Source organism: Propithecus coquereli, unplaced genomic scaffold (genome assembly GCF_000956105.1).
Source record: "Propithecus coquereli isolate 6110/MARCELLA unplaced genomic scaffold, Pcoq_1.0 Scaffold643, whole genome shotgun sequence".
NCBI classification, from domain to species: Eukaryota; Metazoa; Chordata; class Mammalia; order Primates; family Indriidae; genus Propithecus; species Propithecus coquereli.
In genome coordinates this window covers 878,287-894,079 of record NW_012152430.1, presented here as the reverse complement: position 1 = coordinate 894,079, position 15,793 = coordinate 878,287, and positions in this window count along the sequence as shown.

Genomic DNA, 15,793 nt, shown 5'->3' with positions numbered 1-15,793 from the left:
TCCTCTAAGGGGAGAGCAGCGAGGGCACAGGGAGCAGGGAGCGCGGAGGTAGGTCGGGATCCCGCAGCCCAGAGCCCTAGAGGAGCAGCTGCCCCAGGGCGCGCCCGGCCGCAGCGAGGTGCGCTCCGTCTGCGGCCGCTCCAGGCTGCGACTGGGCTTGGAGCAGGGCTGGGAGCTGGCTCCGCCCACTCCGACGGCAGCACCCGCCCAGCCAATCGGGCAGGTGCCAACAGCCGCACAAAAAGGCGCGCGCTCCTGCCTCCGCCCGGAGCCTGCGCGCAGCCAGGGCCCCCGCCCCTTCAGGCCTCTGCAGTCCTCCCCTGGCCAGCTCCAGACACAGACAGGGGCGGGGCGGGACGGGGCTGGGCCGGGGGAGGGGGAGGAGGGCTGGCTCCTGGAGGGCTGGGCAGGGGTCCGAGGCCAGCGGCACTCGGTCCTGTGCCTCTTCTTGGCAAAATGCAAAATGTGCGTTTCTCTTGGAAGAACCTGTGTCCAAGAGTTTGTATTTTGTGGTGAAGGGAGGGTGGTGATGTGACTGCCATGGCTGAATCTGCATTCTGAAAGACCTGAACACTTAGGGGGATCAGAGGGTACCCGACTGGTGGTCATTCCCAGACCCTCCGGCCTCCAGTAACCCCGCGTGCCTTACCTCTGGGTGGGGTAGAGGGGGGTCGCCAATGTGCTTTGCAACAGGGCTCCGGTCACAGCAGGCTTGCTTCTCCATTAGGATAGAAATTGGGTTCCAGGAACTCAAGAGTTGCTTGAAGACTTAAATTCCCCAGAATGCTCTTTGCACCAAGTTTGGGTTTTCAGGGAAAACTCAGGGTTCACCAGCTGGGGTCTCCCTGAGGTGTGACTGTGTCCCATTAGCCAGGGATGCAGAGTTGAAGTGAGGGTCCAGGCCTGACACCATGGAAGGGGAAAAGAAGACAAAGGTCACTGTTCGGGATGTTCAAGGGACTTAGCTCCTGGAGACCAGGCCACACCAGTGCTCCTGGGTGCTGGCCCCATCATGTGGAAAAGCCTGACATTTTGACTAGAGGCTCTTATTCTTCCCACTACACAGAACACTGCCCCTGTGGACCAGAAGGGATCTTACGGGATAAGAAATACCTCCACCCAAACCCCTCTATCCTTCCTATCCCATGACAAAGCAAGTTCAGAAGGAGGCCTCACCAAAGCCCATGGGCCAGACAAGGAATCAACAAATAAAGCTCAGTCATGTTCACCAGCACCGCACCTCCCAAATCATACCATTGAGAAAAGTTGCAATCAAAACGGATTTCAAGTTCACTCTTGGTCAACTAGAACATTCACACAGAAACACCCCCTTCCACTTTCCCTCCACATCTGGTGAAACGAGTTGGGATTGCTTGTGCCCAGTGAAGCCTCATTTGCCAGTGTTGCATGGCTGAGGGTTTGACTCTTTCCCCTCCCCCTTTTAAAACGATTTTAGAATCAAACTTATAAATGTGTCTCATAGTTCCCGGCCTTCTTTTAAGTAGCAGAGCACCCTTACACCTTTCTTTTCCTTCTCTCCTCTTTCCCTTGTTATTGCAGCAAGTAAAAAAGGATGGTGGGGCCCATATGTCACTGACTATCACATACAAGAGCAGATCTATCAAGCCAACCCCTACTGCAATTAGTCCTGACCCCATCATCTCTGGTCACCCAGATGTCCTTGTAGAGACAATCCTTGCTTGCCTAAAATAATAGGGCCATTCCAGGTCATTTTGTCCAACCACCTGGATTGTAATATAGGGAAACTGAGGCCCAGAGAAGGAAAAATATTGGCCCTAGATCGCATAGTAGCAGTTGCCAAAACCAGAAACCCGATATCCGGGTTTGCCTATTTCCAAAACAGTGTATTTTCAGTGTTAAGTCAGCTTTGACTGTAAGTTCAGGCAACCACCAGCAGGTGGGAGTAGATTTGTTTGGATGCAGGACGTTCCCAGCACTGAGAAATCAAATTCTGCAGGCAATTGTTCTGTTCCCTCATTTGTCAGGGAAAATAAGACTGAAGCCTGAAGTTTTGTTTCTAGGTACCCTTATGACTGTGAATATTGCCAAATAGTTGATGGCGATGATGAATTCACTTTCAGAACTTACATCCCAGAGGGCCCTCCCCTACTTCTGCTCTCCTTAGAGGTAATGCTTCATTGAAATTTCTGACTCACAAAACAAAAATAGCCCAAAATGCAATAAGAAATACAAAAATGCCACCATAATTTGTACTTGTTGAGCTTTTATCTAGCTAATTTATTAGAATATCTGTAAATATCCAGATTGAATGAGTTTAAACCTGAATATGGGATCAGGGCCTGGAAATTGGCCCATCTGCATTCTGACCCAGCTCTGCCCCTTAAGTTTGGAGGTAAAACAAGAGGTGAAGGAGGTAAGAGGTGAGAGATTAGGCAGAACCTGACCTAGTGAGCGTCACGCACTCAGGGCACAATAAATACTTGTCGAAGGAATAAATGAGGCAAGAAAGAGAACTTGGGGCCTAATTGTCCAAACTGAGGAATTTGACTTTTATTTTAGAGTCAACAGTGAGCTTTTGAAGGATTTGTGCAAGGGAATGACACAATCAGAGTGGCACCTTGGAAGGATCTTTTGATGACTTTGTGAAGGAGAAGCTGGAAGGAAGAGGGATGGGGGTCGGGAGAGCAGTTAGGAGGGGGTTGCACATCTCTGCTCTGGCAACGGCTGGCTAGGTAGTTTGGACCAACTGCTCTACTGAGGGCAACTAAATAAACTGGCTGAAACATAGAGAGAAATCATCATCATAATGAACTAAGGTTAAAATCTAGAAGAAGATAAGAGTCTACAGAGGGAAGCCCAGCACTAGAAACCACTTTTCCCTGAGGGCATTTGCTGAATCTGGAAGAAACAGTTGTGAAATTGAGATGTGGTTTTGGTAGCATCGTGGGCAAAGAGGACAAAAGTAAAAGCTCAAGGCCTTAACGTCACTTTCAGCTGATACCCTAAGTGGCTACCACCTAGGGATAATAGCGATCCAGAAGCAAGCAGCCCTAGCCCTGTAGCTTACATACACATCACCTGGGTGGTTCAGGGAACCTGGAGCCCTGACCTTGGATTAAAGTGGCCTTGGACAGGTAGTGTCACCAGGCATTTGAAAATACCTCAGCAAATGAAAAGACTCTCTGCAGGGAAGTATTATCATCTTGGGCCTAGAATCATTTGTACAAATAATTTTTCAATAATATGTCAGCACATAGTCAAACATAACTCAGCATAAAAGAAAAAAAAATACACTATGACAGCCAGTAGAAAAGAATAGGCAACAAAAACAAACTCACAAAGACTCCAGATATTAGAATTATATGACACAGACTACAATAACTGTTGTTTACTATATTCCAAAAAATAAAAAAATAAACTTGAAAATATCTGCATGGAACAGAAAATCATAAAGATTGATACAGGCGATTTGAAAAGAATAGAGGAAAATGTTTCCAACTAAAAACTATGACAATGAAACTTGAGAACTTAATGGATGGGTTTAACAGAGGGTTAAACACAACTAAGAAGAGAATTGCTGAATTAGAAGATAGGTTACAAGAAATTGCCCAAAGTTCTGCCTGGAGATACAAATTATATGGAAAAATTTAAAATGGAGAATATCAGACACAATGAATAGAGCGAGAAGGTCTATCATGTATTTAATTGAAGTCCCAGAGGGAGAGGAAAGTGGGAAGAAGATGATGGCTGGAAATGTGAATTCACAGATTTAAAAGGCCCAATGAATCATAGGCAGAATAAATAAAAAGAAATCTACTCTTAGACACATCACAGCGAAAGTGCATAATGCCAGAGACAAAGAAGGTTATGCTAATGGTCCAATTAGAAATAATGAGATCCTGACCTAGGGCAGAAACAGGAGAGAGCGAGAGTAGGGGATGGGAGTTAGACCCTGGCTTCAGAATGCTTTTTACTCAATTTTTCCATGAAAGATTATTTTATAAAGATATTATCCATTTTATTACTAATTGATAAAATATAATTGTTAAAAAATACACTTGTTTGAATAACCTGACACCTATGAGCCCAGTTGTCATGTTTGGAAGGCCATTGTTCTGTAAGTATGTGTCCCTCATCTCATGGGCCACAGAAGAGGTGTAGAAAACTTTCCTTCTGCTTACCCCCCTTTCCCAGCTTTCACCATTCCTAAGGAAAAGTATATAAAATGAATAATTCTGTGGTCCTCAGGTGTCAGGCTTGGCCACATGTATTTACTCACTGGGCTATCCAATGCTGGAATGGAGAAAAATTCCTGCAGGGGTTTTTATTTGTAATAAACAGAGTAAAACTGCAATAGGCTGTCTTTTGAGAGAGTGAGGCTTCTTACTTGTTCCTAGAGCTGTTTATACAAAGACTGAATGAATGGCCACCTGTCAGAGATGGAATAGAGGGAATTCTGCTCCATATGGGAAACTGCATCAGAGTTTCTGTGTTTGGTTCAAAATCCCTCATGCATTTATTCTATTTAAGGGACAGACATTTTTATGTACCCTTAAAGACTCCTCCATTACCACCAAAACCCTTTCTCCAAGAGAGGACAGTGGGAGCTTAGAAAAACCTTCTCTATCACCTGACCTCAGGTCAATCAAAATGCTGTCTGACAGTGAAGACATAAACCTACCTTCATTTGTAGCATGCGGTATGTCACCAACAATTTTGACCAAGTGTCACAAAGGGAGGAGGTGCTGGATTTTTGATTCTGATTTTCCATACTTTCTCTTCACTTTTGCTAGGCATTCGCAATTTATGTAGTCACAGCTCCCACCCTGCCCAATCCTACAGAAACCTGCCCTGTAATAGCTATAGCATCTTCTAACAGTATCTCCCTCCCTTACTATGGAAGGGTAGGAGCAGGGAGAACGTTCCACTAACTCTAGGGTTTCTCTCCCAGTGACAGGTTGTACCATAGTGTGTTTTGACTACCAAACTGCGAACAGGGGCATTTGACTACGAACCTGAAGATCTAGATTAAAGCTTCAATACCAGCTACGTAGGCATGCGTCTTGGCCTCTGAACCTTGGCTTTCTCATCTGGAATATGGAGGAACAATCCAGACAGAAGGGACTCCCTGTCCATCCCTACTTCCTAGCTCTGGGACCTCACCTCACTTATTTCCTCAACCTTCAGAAGGGGTGGTCACTACCACATCTAGCCACCAGGGGGCCTCAGCTCTCCTGGTCTAATTGTAGAATGGACCTTTCTATTTATCTAATTGTTTCCCTGAATTCCGGTAAGCCAGGCTGACATTTAGGAAAAGAACCTTCTTCAGAAGCTCAGTGAAACAGAGGCGGCTGAGCACCAGGAGCAGAGACCTTTCTTAGGGAGGGAGTCTTGGTGCACGAGTAGATAGACCCCTATGCCTACACTGGGCCTTAGCTACTACCGTCAGCCGCTCTGTCCCTCAGCGAGGCCACTGATGGATAACTTCTGGGCAGCCCTGCTTCTATTCCCAAGGGGTGAGAAACAGGGATCCTGTACAAATTGTGATGAGTATCTCCTGGAGTTGCGGAGGGCACAGTCTGTGCGGCCATATGCGGTGCCCCTGGTGAGAAGGGATCCTTTCTTCTGTGACTCCCTGAGCCCTGCTAGTCTTATGCCTGTCCTTGATTCATTTTTGGTTTCACTACCTACCTTGGCTCCTAATTATTGTACCTTGTGTCTTTAGTCATGTTCTTTCTCCTCTTCCCTCAGGTTAAGTTCTACCTGACCAGAGGATTTTCTTTTAGATAGTCTTTGGACATTAATATACTCTACATTTATGATAACAGCAATAATTCACAATAAGGCATTGAATCTACCAGCAACAATAGTCTCTTGTACTTCCCTGAATTGCTCAAAAGAGTGCTTTTCTCCATGATCTCTGAGGTAGAGTATTCCTGATGGTCCCCTCAGTCCCCAGACCCCTTTCAGTTAGTTGGGGCTGTGTAACTAGTTTTAGATGATGAAATGCAAACATAAGTGGTGCATACCATTTCCAGGATGAGGACTTTAAGAGCCAGTGTATGGTCCTTAAGCTCACTCTTTTCTTGCCCTGGTGTTCCTGAAAGTTGGATGTTGAAATGGTGACATCAAAGATGGAGGGAACCTAGACTCTTAGTCCTGAGATGGAGGATATGACCAGCATCTGACCTTGTGTCAGCTGGAAATCAAACTTTGGTATGCCAAGCTGCTGAGATTTGGGGACTTAGTTATCATTTCAGCAAAGCCTTGCCTAACTTGATAAATATACTGTCTCCCCTGCATTCCTCCCAGTGCCTTTACCATTGTTATGAAGGTCCATGGACAACTCTTTCTGCATATTTCACAGGTAGCTTGAATCCAAAATATCCCAGTCTCCTCCTAGTGCCCTGCAAATCTGCTCCCTTTGGGGTATTCTAAATCTCTGTGAACTGACACTCAGTTGGGACCTGATTGTGACCTAGAAGTCATCTATGGCATTTTTCCTAATCTCCCCGCCAGTATATCCAGAAAGTCATCACTCATTCATTCATCAGCTATTTATTGAGTACCTATTACGTGCCAGGTACTTTTCTGAGAACTGGGACAAAACAGTAGGGAAGAAAAAAAAAACAGTAAAAATCCCTGTAATTATGGAACTTACATTCTAGGGGAGGGAGACAAACATCATATAAGAGAAATGAATAAAGTATCTGGACTATTAGAGGATGGTAAGTGGAAGAAAGCAAAGCAAAGCAGGCAAGAGGGGTAGAGAATGCTGGGTGAATGGGTGGCGGCGGCTGGAAGGTAAGGATGCTATTTTAAATAAGGTGATTAGGGAAGGACTCATTGTGAAGATGGCACTTAAGCAGAGACCTGAAAAAGTAGAGGGTGCAAGCCACCTAGACATCTGGGGGAAGAGGGTCCCAGGGGAGGGGACAATGAGGGGAAGAGCCTGAAGGTGGGAGTGTGCTTGGTGTCTTCAAATAAGTAATAAGGAGGCCAGTGAAGCTGGACCAGAGTGAGGGAGAGAGAAATAGGAGATGAGGTCAAAGTAGAAACAGGGGGCCAGATCATGTAGGGCCTTGTAAACCGTGATAAGACCTTTGACTCTCATGCAGAGAGAGATGGGAAGCTGACAGTGGGTTTTCACATAGGAATGACGTGACCTTACTTATGTTATGACAGTGGGATCACATTGACCGCTGCTTGGGAAATAGGCATGGGGGCGAAGGCAGAAGCAGGGAGACCAGTTGGAAAGCTGCTGTAGTAACCCAGATGACAGATGATGGGCTCAGACCAGTGTGGTAGTGGTAGCAGTGGATGTGGTGTGAAGTAATCAGATTCTGGATATCTTTTTGAGGTAGAGTCAAAAGGATTCCCTGACAGATCTGATGAAGGATATGAAAGAGAGAGGAGTCAAAAAGGACTCCAAGAGTTTTGGCCTGACCACCCAAGATAAGGGATTTGCCATTTGTTGAGTTGGGTAAGACTCTGAGAGAAAGAAGTTATGGGAAGCCAAGAATTTGGTTTTAAGTTTGCTTTTATATTATGCATCTAAGTGATAATGTTGTGTATACTCATACTTTCAGGTCTAGCTCAGCTGTTATGAAGCTTTTTCCAACTGGCCAAGCAGAGATAGTGACTCCTTCCTTCATGCTACAAGGACATCTTTAACAGTCCTGTAGAATAGCACTTTGCTCCTGTATTGTCATTAGTACATTTCATCTCTCTTCCATGACAGACTGAAAGCTCCTTTAGTCCAGGGACTGTTTCAGGTTCATCTTGTATCTGCCTAGAATGCAGTCCAGAGCCTGGCTTACGATGGACACTCAGAAGATATCTGTTGAATGACATCATTCAACAGATCCTAGAAATGAAGAGAGGAGAACATTTCCTTAAGTTGAAGCTCATGAAGGATGAAGACTTGGAAGTGGCTATCATAATTATTGGTTAGAAGGCTCATAGACGGCCCCAGGGATAGCAGAAGGCTGAGTGAAATGCTGAGGAGTCAGGGGTGGGTAAGGACAGGTAGCCCTTCTGAAGGCTTTGCTATGTGGCCTTGTTTGCCTTTTTTTTTTTTTGACAGTATTGTTACCATTTATCAAGTGTTTTAGTGATGAAAGGGACCCAGAAGATTTGTGTCTATAAGGGTACCTCAAAGAGGGCACCCTCTTCCCAAGAAGGGATGTTATAAGGCTGGCAGTGGGTGGCATTTATAGACAGATTTTAGCTTATACTTAGTTCTAGTGGAGAGAACATCAGAGTCACATAGATTTAGGGGCTCAAATCATAGCTCTGCTACTCGCCACCCACTTTCTCTGATCCTCAGTTTCCTCATCTGTAAATTCAAAGTTGTGGGAATTAAGTGAGATCAAGTTGGTAAAGCACCTGGAATAGTTACTAACACAGTAATTGTTAGGAAAGAGTGGATAAAAGAGAAAAGACATCAGGGCAAGCCAAAGATGGAATGAGCTCCCCATCACTGGATATGTTCAAGGACAGATCACATGAACACTTTATGGGAACTTTATGAAAGTATTCTAATGGCAGGACCAGTTGAAAATTGAGGTCCTATCCAGTCTTGAGTTTTATAATTATAAGAATTCCAAGCAATAGAAATACAGACACGAAGGTTGCTATTGAAACCACCCTGCTCACAGTGGAGCACTCATGCTCAGATGGGGTCTTTTCAGAGCAATTGGTCTAAGGGTGAGGGGATATGCCGTCTGAGGGCCTGTACATGTGTACAGTGGTGCTGTGTGCTCAGTGGTGCTGTCTCTGATTTGAGAGCACACCGCCAGCTGTGCTGCCTGCTGCCGCCACACCTGGCATCCTGCCTCAGCACTACATGTCCGTCCCATAATTAAATAAGCCTCCAAAGTGACTGCATGTTCATTTTATACTTTGACTCAGTCAACTGGGGCCTCCCGTGCTAATCTCTCATTTACTCCTTTGCAGTGTTATCGTAATTGACTCCTGTTTTGGGAGAAGACTTCAGGAAGTGGTACAATAAGAAAGAGTGCTGGCTATCTTGACTTTTCTGTGTGGCTTACCACCTCTTTTTCAATTTGACTTTTGAAGTTACCTCCATGATGCTTCTGCCCACTGTGTCCTCCTCACACTGCTGCTCCCACCCCCAACTCGGACCTTCATCTCTGTCTTGGGCTTTTGCACTAGCCTTCTAATTGATTTGCTCCTTTGGTGGTCACCCCTTCTTTAATCTATTCTGACTTCAACCTACCCTTTTAGCTCCTTCCTCCCCCTTCTTCCTGTCATGTGCACTCAGCTCCAAGCCAAAAGGGCTATTGGTCTTTTCCTGAGTGACTCCTCTTGGCAGATATTCAGTTTGCCTCCTTCATCTGCCAAAATTCAATCTATCTTTTAAACCCAAGGCCATATACCTTTTTCGCTAAAACCAGCTGTGAGGGCTTTGACTGTGTGTCTCTATTTGTGCCCTGATCACATGATACCTTTTATTAGAGTCCTGTGTGTGCATTTGTGCATTTTTTATTTCTCTTAAAAGTCTGTCAGCTTCATTTCTCTCATCAGTAGCTACATTCTCTCCATATATTTTCTCACTTTAAAAACAAACTCTTTTTGTCCACCATGATTTCTCCCCTGAGTCTCTACCTCATTTAACAAATAAATGAATAAACTCAATCAGGGTTTGTGTGGGTTGTACTGAAAAGTAATTTTAACACCTGACATCCTAAAAGCATAAATTACATAAGTCATTTTAGGGACTAATTGACAATGTAGAAGTCTGAGTGAAAAAAACTCAGGCTACAAATGTTTGATTCCAGTGAACGTTGCCTAAGTGTTCTTAATTAACCAACAAGGAGCCACGTTTGCTCCCCGGTGCCCTTTTCTTCTCTTTGGAAATGCCAAGCCCAAGGGAAAGGTTGTTTAAACTATTTATTTGATTCATTTCTTAGCTTGCAAGCTTGACTAGCTTAAGCTTTTGGTTTATTCTTGGGGATTATGGGTTTTTTAAGAATTGAGCCATTCTTTAGTTTGCTTTTCAGCATGTGTGCATATTGCATTTATTTAATCCCTTCAATTTACAGAGTGGGCTAACACAGTAACCAGAGGTGAGTACAGCATTTATTTGGGCAGTGTGAATTTCCATAAAATAAGCTCACAGGAACCCACAACAGTCCACCTGACAGCTCCCATGTTCCTGATGTTGTTTATGAGAACGTTGCTTATACAGTGAATTCGTTCCCCTAGACTCATTTCTCCCATGTGGTGCCTAATGAGTTGAAGTGAAGCGTGAAGGGTCAACATGCCTTAGTGTAGCAGTCCCCAACCTTTTTGGCACCAGGGGCCAGTTTCATGGAAGACGATTTTTCCACAGGGGGTGAGGCGGATGGTGAGAGATGGGGAGTGGCTGTAAATACAGATGATGCTTAGCTTGCTTGCCCGCAGCTCACCTCCTGCTGTGTGGTCCGGTTCCTAACAGGCCATGGATCCGTACTGGTCCACAGCCCAGGGTTGGGGATTGCAGCCAAAGTGTACAAACAGCCATCAAAACTATGTTTATTAACACCAACACCACTTAACTATAACAAAGGGCTTTCAGAACAGGGTGCGCTCATATTTAAGTGCTTGACTCTGTTCCAGAAGTTATTATGTGCAGGAAAGCTTTGTTGTGAACTTGCAGATACTGGTTAGGAGTGAACTTTGGAAATGAAGTCAAAGTGACCCTTGATCTATTGGACTAAATGTAAACTTGTTAAAAGAGCTTCTTTCCAATGAAATGCATTATTATGGAACTCTTCTTATACAGAACTTCACTTTAAGTTCACTTAGGTTTATTACAGTAAATTCTTGTTCCAGACACTTAACTTGCAAAATATACTCCCTATCCCAGCCCACTGGTCAGAAAATGGCCACCCTACTCCAGATGCCTAATAATAACAATTTAATCCTCACACTAGCCCTGTAAGCTGAGTACTATTATCCTTTCATTTTTTAGCCAGGAGTGGAGGGGATGTGATGGAGGTCAGAGCTTGAGTTCTGATGCCAGACTGCCTGGGTTTGAATCCCAGCTCTGACACTCACTAGCTATGTGATCTTAAGCAAGTTACCTAACTTCTCTGTGCCTCAGTTTTCTCATCTCTAAAGGGTAATAGTAATAGGACTTCCTCACAGGGTAAAATGAATTAATACATGGAAAATATCTAAAGCAATGCTGAGCACATGGTCAATACTCAAGAAATAAGAAATCTTCTTCTGGAGTTTGGTGGCCATTTCCTGGCTAATCAATAAGACAGGTGGGATGCAGGAAAAAAAATGTGGGTCATTAAAGCAGGTTGGCCTTATTCATAGTTCTCGAGAGATGCTATGTGATTCTGGTCAGCGGCAGGAGCATAAGTATAGAAGGGTTGCAGAATGCAGGCCAGAAGGAGCCAATGCCTGAGATGTGTCCCAAATGTGTCTGCCCCAGCTTAAAGCTCCTGAAGCCCAGGAGATGGGAAAAGGCCTTTTCCTACACAGACTAGACTCCAGGAAGAGTTTAGAACTTCAAGTAATATGCAAACTACTAAGCTCAATGAATCATAGTTCATTTTTAAATGATTAATTCACCTTCTTAATTTAGATCAGGCAATTTACAAAGCAATTGACCACTCAGCCTAGGTTTTCTTTGGGGGACCTGGAGCACAGTTTTTGGCTTATGTAGTAGGTGTGTCATAAACCCTAACAAGGTGGAACCACCCTGTCATCTTACCCTGGAATTTCTAATGATTTGACTTGGTGTTTTATTTTCATTGCACAATCTAAATGTTTCAAATAGAGTTTCATTCAAAGCTCTCAGTCCATGCTGAACTAACTAATGTCTCACCTTTACTTTCTAGTCACACTCTCAGGGAAGTTTTTATAGCAGCAGCTTCAGCATTTATACCCTGCTGTCAGCAACTTCATCTCAGATATTGATGTGGACATGGTGCTGGTTCACAATGGAGCACAGGGCAAGATGCAATATTTTTTTCATGTTTCTGGTTTGGCATAATTAGATACAGTGTGCTTAAATAGACCAAACACCTCCCCTGGACAGCAAAGGAAAAATTCAGCCAAATGTAGTGTTTCTTGGCTTGAGTAAGGCTGGATATCATGGCCTAACTTGGATTTGAATTCTAGTTTCTGACTACCCAAAGGGTTTCACAATGCATGCTAGGAGATGTAGATACATCCAGCAGCACCGGCAATGAATGGGAAGTCATAATTGCCCCTTAATACAGAGAGATTCACCAGGCCACTAAATAGGTGGACTCAAGGTGATAGACATGGTCTTCCTTCCTTCATTCTTTTCTTATTTTAAAAATAGCATCTTTATTAAGACATAATTGACATACCATACAACTCACTCTAGTAAAGTGTACAATTCAATGTGTTTTAGTATATTCACAGAGCTGTGCAGCTGTCACCTCTATTTAGTTTCAAAACATTTTCATCACTCCCAAAGGAGACCCTGTACCCATTAAGCAGTCACTCTTCATTCTCCCTTTCCCCTTGGTCCTGTCAGTAGCTAAACTACTTTCTGATTCTATGGATTTGTCTATTCTGGACACTTCATATAAATGGAATCATACAATATGTAGCCTTTTGTGACTAGCTTCTCACACTTAGTTTAATGTTTTCTATGTTTATCCATATTGTACCATGTATCAGTACTTTATTCCTTTTTAAGGCTGAATAATATTCCATTGCATAGATATGCCCTATTTTGTTTATCCATTTGTCAGTTGCTGGACATTTGGGTGGTTTCCACCTTTTGGTTATTGTGAAAATTGTTGCTATGAAAATTTAAGTGTGTGTCTTTATTTTGTACACATCTGAAAACATCTGTTTTCAATTTTCTTGGGAATATACCTAGGAGTGGAATTGCTGGATTGTGTGTTAATTGTATGTTTAAATTATAGAAGAAACACCAAACTTTTTTCCACAAAGGTTGCAACATTTAAAATTCCCACCAGTAATATATGAAGGTCCAATTTCTCCATCTTCACCAATACTTGTTATTTTTCATTTTTAAAAATTATAGTCATCCTAGTGAGTAAAGTGGTATCTCATTGTGTGTTTTTTTGAAAAATAGCTTTATTGAGATATAGCTGATATATAAAAAACTACACATATTTAATAAATACAATTTGATGAGTTTAGACATATGCACATATGAAGCCATCACCACAATCAAAGCAATAGACATATCCATCATCTCCAAAAGTTTCCTTGTGCTTCTCTTTGTGTTTCTTTTGTTGTTGTTGTTGTAAGAACACTTACCATGAGATCTACCCTCTTAATAAATTTTTAAGTGCACAATACAATGTTATTAACTATAGGAATTATGTCATATAGCAGGTCTCTAGAACTTTTTCATCTTGCATAACAAACTTTATATCCATTGAATAACTCCCTATTTTACTCCCCACTGACTCCCTGGCAACTACCATCTATTCTTTGCTTCTATGAGTTTAACTATTTCAGACATGATCTTCTATGTAGAAAATCCTAAAGATCCCACCACAAAAATGTTAGAAATAGTAAATGAATTCAGTAAAGTTGCAGGGTACAAACTCAACATACAAAATCAGTTGCATTTCTATACACTAACAGCAAACTATCCAAAAAGAAAATTAAGAAAATAATTCCATTTACAATAGCATCAAAAAGAATAAAATACTTAGGAACAAACTTTACTGAGGTGGTGAAAGAATTGTACACTGAAAACTACAAAGCATTGATAAAAGAAATTAAAGAAGACCCCAAAAGAAAAAAGAAAGACATTCCATGTTCATGGATTGGAAGACTTAATATTATTAAAATGTCTGTACTACCCAAAGTGATCTACAGAGTCAATCCTATCCCCATAAAAATTCCAATAGAATTTTTTCCAGGAACAGAAAAAAACCATTCCTAAAATCCATATGGAACAACAACAACAAAAAGACCTAGAATAGCCAAAGCAAATTTGACAAAAAGCAAAGCCAGAGACATCACACTCCCTGATTTAAAAATATATGACAAAACTATAGTAATCAAAAAAGCATGGTACTGGCATAAAGACAGATATAGAGACAAATGGAACAGAATAGAGAGCCCAGAAATAAACTTACACATATATGGTCAACTAATCTTCAACATGAGTGCCAAGAATACACGATGCGGAAAGGATAGTCTCTTCAACAAATGGTGATGGGAAAACTGGATATTTACCTGAAAAAGAATAAAATTGGACCCCTATTATGCACCATACACAAAAATCAACTCAAAATTGATTAAAGACTTAAATGTGAGATCTGAAACTGTAAAAATACTAGAAGGAAACATAGGGGGAAATCTTGACCCAGGTCTTGGAAATGGTTTCATCAATATGACACCAAAAGCACAGACAACAAAAGCAAAAATAGACAAGTGAGACTACATCAAGCTGAAAAGCTTCTGTATAGCAAAGGAAACAATCAAAAGATTGAAAAGACAACCTATAGAATAAAAAAATTTTTGCAAACATATATCTGATGAGGGTTAATATCCAAAATACAGAGGAAACTCTTACAACTCAATAGCAAGAAAACAAATGACCCAATTTAAAAATTGGCAAAGGACTTGAATAGACATTTCTCCAAAGAAGGCATACAAATTGCCAACAGGTATATGAAAAGGTGCTCAGCATCACTAATAGTCAGGGAAATGCAAATTAAAACCACAATGAGATATTGCCTCACACCTGCTAGAATGGCTATTATCAAAAAGACAAAAGGTAACTATTGGTGAGTATATGGAGATACTGGAACCCTTGTACACTGTTGGTGGGAATGTAAAATGGTGTAGCCACTATAGAAAACTGTGCAGAAGTTCCTTAAAACATTAAAAACAGAACTACCATATGATCCAGCAATCCCACTTCTGGGTATATATTAGAAAGAATCAAAATCAGGATCTTGAAGAGATATCTGCACACCCATGTTCGTTGCAGTATTATTCACAATAGCCAAGATATGTAAACAATCCAAATGTCCACTGATGGATGAATGGAAAAAGAAAAAAATACGGTATATTCATACAATGGAATATTATTCAGCCTTAAAAAAGGAGATCCTGCCATTTGCAATAACATGTATGAACCTGGAAGACCTTAGGCTAAGTAAAAAAAGTCAGTCACATAAGAACAAACACTGCATGACTCCACTTATGTGAAGTATCATTGTGGTTTCATTTGAATTTCCCTAATGACTAATGACGTTGAGCATCATTTCATGTGTTTGTTGGCCATTTGTGTATCTTCTTTGGGTAAATATCTATTCAAGTTCTTTGCTCATTTTAAAAACCAGGTTGTTTGTCTTTTTGTTGTTGAGTTGTACGAGTTCTCTATATATTCTGGATACTAGGCTCTTATCATAGATACACTTTGTAAATATTTTCTCCCATTGTGTGGGTTGTCTTTTCACTTTCATGATAGTTTCCTTTGATGCACAAAAGTTTTTAATCTTTTTTTTTTTTTTTTGAGACAGAGTCTCACTCTGTTGCCCTGGCTAGAGTGAGTGCCGTGGCGTCAGCCTAGCTCACAGCAGCCTCAAACTCCTGGGATCAAGTGATCCTACTGCCTCAGCCTCCCGAGTAGCTGGGACTACAGGCATGAGCCACCATGCCTGGCTAATTTTTTCTATATATTTTTAGTTGTCCAATTAATTTCTTTCTATTTTTTAGTAGAGACGGGGTCTCGCTCTTGCTCAGGCTGGTCTTGAACTCCTGAGCTCAAACAATCCGCCCGCCTCGGCCTCCCAGAGTGCTAGGATTACAGGCGTGAGCC